Consider the following 7,382-nt stretch of genomic DNA (forward strand, 5'->3'; position numbering starts at 1 on the left):
CTTCACAAATATAACAACAAAGTGTTGCTTGCTATGCTCCCTTTGTGCTTTATGACTTTGAAACTGTTAAACATTGATGAGTTATATAGAGACAAGTAAATATCCTAGGGGTCTTTTCATCTCAGAAACTGTCAGTATTAGACCAGTGACCTTTAAAGAAACCTTTAGAGAAGAGGGCTTAATTATTTAACTCTAATATTAGTTCATGCTCCAACAGTTTATTGATCATTAACCAACTACCTTGAAGAGTTTGTGCTTTTCTTTATAGACTTTCTGATAGGGCTGTTTTTCTGTCATTTTTTTTTTCTTTTGGAAGATGATGGACTGTATACTGTGGTACATTCAAAAGTCCTTTCCAGCAAGTTATATATCACTAGGGCAAATTGGCAATCCTCTGCTTATATTTGAACCATCTATCTAATTTTACTATATACCCAGTAACACAGACAGACAATTTCTTTAGAGTCTAACATTTTTTTTCCTTTATCTATCCACCTCTGGCTCTGTCACAATTGCTCTCTCACAGTCTCTCCATTTGTATCTATCTCTCTGTGATCCTGTCTCTTTTTTTTCCACTTCCATTCCTTTATTAGTACATTGATGAAGGGAACTGCTAGTGTAGAAACTCACTCCACCAATGCAGATTGGCACTTTCTCTCTAACTTATAGTTTTCTGGGGACAACGAGAGCTTAAGTATCTTGTCTTTAGTCATATACATAGAAGGCAGGATTTGAATCCATGTTTTTCTGACTCTGAGGATTACCTTTTAGCTGGAATATCACCTACATCTTAGCATGTTTTTAATGATTTAAAGAATTGAGAATTAGATGGGGCAAAAACAGAAACATCAATACTGTAAGCTGCCTGAGGGGAGGCATTACATATTTAAAAGACACTTCCTATTTATCTTTTATTTCTTTCATCATCTGCCACACTCATTTCACATAAGAAGGGAAGATTTCATACACCGATTCTGGAATTTCCTAAACAAAAAATGATATTTACGATATAGGAAGAAGGAAAGCTGAAGAGACATCTGTAATTCATTGAATATAACATTAGATAAAGACTACAATTTTGCAGGTTGGGATGTGTACGTTAAATGCAAAATATAAAGTTGATGTATAGGATAAAGTAGATATTCTACCACAAAACTGGACTCAAAGTAGTCACTATAGCATGATTAGCTAGGATTCAAGTCTGAAATATAGCCCTGAATGGGTAAATAGTTCACCAAAAATAGGAAAGGAATAAATCTTACAAAAACATATTGTGTACTTATATAATGCAATATATTACAATATTTACAATATAAAAACATAATCTTACCAAAAAAATTGTGTACCTATGTAAGTATATATGTGCATATTAATGAATGCTATTTCAGTTTTCAAAATGAATAATCAGTTATTATCAGTTTATTAGTATTTATTATATATTATTTAATATAAATTAATAGTAATATCATTATCATTAATGATAGTTTAATATTAATCAATAGAATATCATTATTAGTATTGTTAATGTTAATTGTTAATGTTATTATTTTATTTTTATTCTATTTAATTTATTATTGTATTTAATGTGATAATTATAATTAATAGTAATTTATATTAATAATTATTGATATTAAATATTATATACCATATATTATTTAATATTATTATCTGTTATCAGATTGATATATAAGTATATATGTATATTAATGAGTGCTATTTCAGTTTTCAGAATGATTAATCAGTTAAATAGCACCAATCAAATAATTCAAAATTAATCTGTCTTATATTGACAACCATCAAATTCACCAAAACCACACCCCCATGAATTACATTTCTGTCCCCCCAAAAAATAAAATGAATTATTGGATTAAAACGTTATGTGCAATACTTTTCATTTTTGTTAACATAAAAGGAATATATTGGAATCCTTTAACTTTAACATTCTATCATTAAGAAGAGTGGAATACAATCCATCAGAGGCAACATACCACAAAAGACCAGTAGTAAGCAGGCCCTGCTGAAACAGCATAATGACATCATCAGAACATATCATTAGACTTAAAAGATAAGAGGCATAGTCCACTTGCATCTCCATATGTTGTGCCCTAGCACATATATTTCCTTCATGTGTACCCCTCTGCATATGGCTTCTAAATTTTTTTAAAGGAGGGAATGTTCTATTATTATATTACTCACTACTCTATTTCATTAAATTAGTTTGTTTTGAACTAATCATCTGGTGGATTAGTAAAATAAATATCTTAGTGAGCACTTGCAAGTTCTAATTTTGAGTAGATTTGGACCCATTTATGACCTTGACTCTGGGGTAGTTAATCTGGGGGCCTACATGCAAGACACATTGTTCCTTATTTACTACTCTGTGATTCTCTTGGGTCAAGAGTATAATTTTATTAATTTCTCTGATTTTGCTAAAATACAATATTTACAAATTTTCATCAATATGTTAGAAAACAGTAATTTTGATTCATGAAGTGGTTCAAAAAAGCGAAATAAGGAAGGGAAATGTCATTGAAAATACCTTAACCATAGCATAGGGTTATATTGGTATTTTTTTCCTTTTCTTTTAACTTGGTTTAAAGAAAATACTTGTTTATCATACAGTTTTTCTTCTCACCAGTAGATAGGAGTCCCTCCACTGTAACCATCTGTTATTTTTCCCCCTTGCATGCTGAATTAATTACAGACATTTAAACAGCTGGTTTCCAACAGACCACAAACACAATTATTTTCTAGTGAGATCAGTTTATGAAAAATGCGTCTTCCTGCTGGCTGGACAGTTGTCACCATTAAGATTTAATCAGACAGTTTACCAGGACAATCCAGGGAAGCAGAAACAGCTGTTGCAGGCTAAAGACACTCTTATTATCATAGCTTAATCCAAAGTCTTTGAGTGTATTGGGATCTATTAAAACACACATATTAAATATAAATTCAAGTGGTCAACTGTCATAGATACAATACTCTATTTTCCATATATTTGAGTCAGTCACTCTTGGAATAATGGCTATGAAAAATAAAGTGTTTATATAGACAGAGAATTATGAAAAATTAGAATTATGGGAAAATAGTCCAACTAACTCATTTTAGGTATGAAGAAAATTAGGCCCTTGGAGTCACAATGATTTGATGATTTGCCCACAATGCCATAGCAAGTCAGTGATAAAGCTGGGACTAGTATCAGGGGCTCCTGACCCCCAAACCAAAGTTCTTTTAACTATATAAAATTACCTCTAAGATGTATTCATATAATTTAAAGCAACTTGACATCCACTTCTCTGAATATCACATATTCTTTTTTTTCCAAACATGTCTAAAATAACCATTCTTCAGCCCAGTTTCATAAACTGTAAGTTTTCAATAGAAGGGGCATTATACATAATTTCCTCACTCTAGATTGAATTTACCTATTTATTGGGCAACACATTTCTCCCTATTTTAACTTATTTCCCTGCTCAAATAGGAACTTAAAATGACAAAACATTTTCATTTGCATAAAACCCATGAAGACTTAGACAAAGGTATAATTAAATCAAATATGTAATGGTGAGAATAATTTTATCAAAGAGTCATCATCAGTTCATCAGTTTGAACAGGCAGATTAAGATATATCTGAAGTCATCTCTCTGATACCAAGTAGATATTTAAAATGGTTCAAAACTTTTGTCCATTAAAAATAAAGTTTTTAAAGTTTAATATCTGCCACCATTTAATGTCATGGTTATTGAATGAATGTAACATATTCCCTAAAAGATGTTTGACTTCAAATGAGTAGTTTTCAGTTCATTTACTCCACTCTTTCCTTCGTTAATTTTTTTTTTATTTTTTGGAAAAGGAAGTACAAAAGCAAACTAAGAAAACAACTCCTTAAAAGTTAGAAGTGGGCAAATGGAAGCCAATGACTCTATAAGACAATAAGAATCAATCAAACAAATTCAAAAGAGTAAACAAATAGAAAAAAATATAAAATATCTTATTGAAAAAAAAACTTACCTGGAAAATAGATCCAGGAGAGACAATGTAAGAATCATTGGACTACCTAAAAGCCACAATAAAAAGGAAGACTTGGACAGCATCTTTCAAGAAATAATCAATGGGGCAGCTAGGTGGTATAGGTATAGTGTACCAGCCATAGAATCAGGAGGACCTGAGTTCAAATCCAGGCTCAGACATGTGATACTCACTAGTTGTGTGACTCTGGGCATGATTGCCCTGCCAAAAAAAAATTATCAACGGGATAACTGTCCTGATGTTTGCCCGGGGGCAAAATAGGCATTGAAAGAATCTACCAATCAACTCAGGAAAGACATCCCAAAATAAAAACTCCAAGGAACAATTTAGTCAACTTACAGAACTATGAGGTCAAAGAAAAAGTACTGTTAAGTGGCCAGAAAGAAACAATTTAAAGAGTGGGGGACCACAATCAAGATTGCATATGACTTAGCAGCTGCAACATTAAAGGACTGGTGGTCATGGAACATAATATTCCAGAGGGCAAAGGAGTTAGGAATACAACCAAGAATCACCCACCCATCAAAAGTAAACATAAAACTTCAAGGAAAAAAAATGGTCATTCAATGAAATAGTAGGATTTAATTTCAGGAGACGGAAAGATATTTGTAATAGGCAATGACCTCTGAGTTATACAGAATTTTATACAGCTCTTCAAAGAAGAATGAAAAAAAACAAAATAAAAAATAGAGTGAAAATTTCAAAGGATTTTTTTTCTCACAGATGTAGAAAGTATAAACATGGATTTTATATGAACTATTTTTAATTTACCTTGTCCTGATGGGAGAATAAGTAATCTCTTTTCAAAATGCTTATTAATAATGTTTATTATTTTTCAGAATGCTATAATTTCCTCCCTTTGAATATAGTTATTTTAGCTAAAGATGAGGGATACTTTGATCTCCAAGATAAAAGGGAAACTAAGTACCAAATAATGCCTCTCAAGCTCCTTTGTACAGTTCTTTTTTAAATAATCTAGATTATGAAAGAACTATTAAGAATAAATGGCAAAAGGATGTTCTAAAATACCAAATGAAGGCATGTCAATAAGTCATTCAATAATTTTCATTTATCATAAAATATTTATTTATAATTTGAGGGAAATACCTTCTATATTGTTTCTAACAAACCTAAATTATCTGTCCACCATATATAACAATACTTTTAGTTTCCAGGCTATAAACGACTATTTTATTCACTGACACAAATTTCAATCACCTATACCTGTGTCTTTATGAGTTATTTTGGCTGAAAAAGAAATAATCACCTGGTAACCACCTCCCCTTAATGATAAAACTCTCCTTATACAAAAAAAAGAAAATATTACTAGGTCTGTACTTTCAAACACAGATGGATGCTCTACAATTTTTCACTGGCAAAATCTTACAGGACCTTACAAGACTGAGCAAAATGAACAAGTTTGTATATTTTTATATACTGGAATAACAATAAAGTTTAAAAAATAATAATAATTAGACTTGGTTTGTAAAGGACCTTCCAGTCCAACAGCCACATATTGTAGGTAAAGAAATCAGGGGTCACCAAGGTGGAATAACTTGCCCAAGTTCAAGTACTAAGTGGCTGAGCAAAGATTTTAATTCAGCTTCCCTGACTCTAAATATTGAGCACTCTTTTCATTGCAACGTCCTTGCATCTTGTTTCTGTTTCAAAAGTAAATTTGAGAGATTCTCCTCAACACTTTCATTAAGAGACACATTTAAGTATCATATCTCAGAGACCGACCATAAGGTCTTCTGGATAGAATGGTTCTTTATAAATTTGTTTTCTTCAATTAATTAATTAATAATGATCTCTTTTTCTCCCCCCCCCAACCTAGTCAAAATGAAGAATAATTAACTTGAGGGCTTTTTTTTTCTTAGCCTAGGTACATAATTTGATCATGGGAGATCTATGGTTAATGATCATATTCACTCTTTTATTTCTTAGATCACATTAGTGACATATTAAGTTTATAATTCTCTAAGAAATCCTAATTAAGTTTTTAGAGGAGCTGCTTTCTAGCCATGTCTCTTACATATATAAATACATATGTACATACATGCATATGTAATTCATTTGTATCTTTTCAATCTATGTAGGACTTCATATTTACCCCTCTCAAATAATATTCAATATGCCCTTTCACTCTGCAAAAATATTTTCTTTTGATCTTATTTTTGTTGTCTAGTATGGCAGCTATGCCTTCTAGACTTGCAAATCTTTTGGCAATTTTTTTTCCTCATAAGTATAGTGTGAAGAAGAATATAGTGTTTCCCATATTCCCAGAGATCTTAATATGTGCACCTTTTTTTAGATAGATTAAAATATTCTAGATTAAATCTTGAATCAAAAATAGAATTGATTCTAATCCTTGAAAAAAATAAACTTCACCTTTAAAATAAATGACTATGACTATGTCCCTCATTTCCTGGATCTAATCGAGTTCTATATAACAAGATATATCTCCCAATCCTATGATATATTTCCCTCCACCACCACACCATCCTAGTAAAGTGCTTTGGGTAGATGTCTTATAAATTTTTAAAAATAATAATGATTTCTACTGAATCTCTACAGAATGATTATTTGTGATGCCCCCATGAATATATTAACTTCAGAGCTTTTTTTTTAATTTTCAGTTACAACTGTACAACAACATTTTATTCTTGCATCTTTTCAATGGTTTCTTCTTTATATTTGCTCTTCTCCTTTCCAATTTATCAAGATTTGACTTTATACTTACAAATTTTTTTGAGATCTTTGTCCAGTTTTAGACTGGTGATAACTACATTACTAGGATGAATGCCCACATGAACAGTTATGTTGTTAGCTTTTTCATTCTTCACACTCTCAATGTAGATAACCTGTTTCTTTCTGTAAACTTGGACTGCCTTGCCAATTTGCTGACCTTTGTAGTGTCCATGAATCACCTGGACCTCGTCATCTTTCTAGATAGACACGGAGCGGTTGTTGTATTTCTGCCTCTGCTCTTCAGAGAGCCGATGTTTCATGATCTTGTGCCAGATGCATGAAGATATATTGAAGTGTCTTTTGCAGTTCAGGCTATGGTCCAAGGGCATGAATATATTTAACTTCATTTTGGCAAGCAGGACCACCTAAAAAGAGACAAGTGTGCTGCTTTTTTTTTAAGTCCCTTAAAAAGAACCATGTTTCTTGATGATCATTATTTGCAAATTGCATATGCATCCAATGACACAAATTATATGAGCATGCCACTAAGATACTCCTCCAAAAATTTAGAAAAATGCTGAAAATACTGAAAAATATTGAAACAGTGCCAAGGACAGAACCTGGAGACACTCTATCGGAAACATCCTTCTGGGTGGACAACA

General features: G+C 31.6%; 1 pseudogene; it reads right to left on the reverse strand.

Moving 5' to 3' along the window:
* Window positions 1-6,689: 6,689 nt before the first annotated feature.
* LOC114031938 lies at window positions 6,690-7,127 on the reverse strand (annotated as a pseudogene).
* Between the last annotated feature and the right edge of the window lie 255 nt (window positions 7,128-7,382).

Source organism: Vombatus ursinus, unplaced genomic scaffold, assembly GCF_900497805.2.
Source record: "Vombatus ursinus unplaced genomic scaffold, bare-nosed wombat genome assembly UNPS02015255.1, whole genome shotgun sequence".
NCBI lineage: Eukaryota > Metazoa > Chordata > Mammalia > Diprotodontia > Vombatidae > Vombatus > Vombatus ursinus.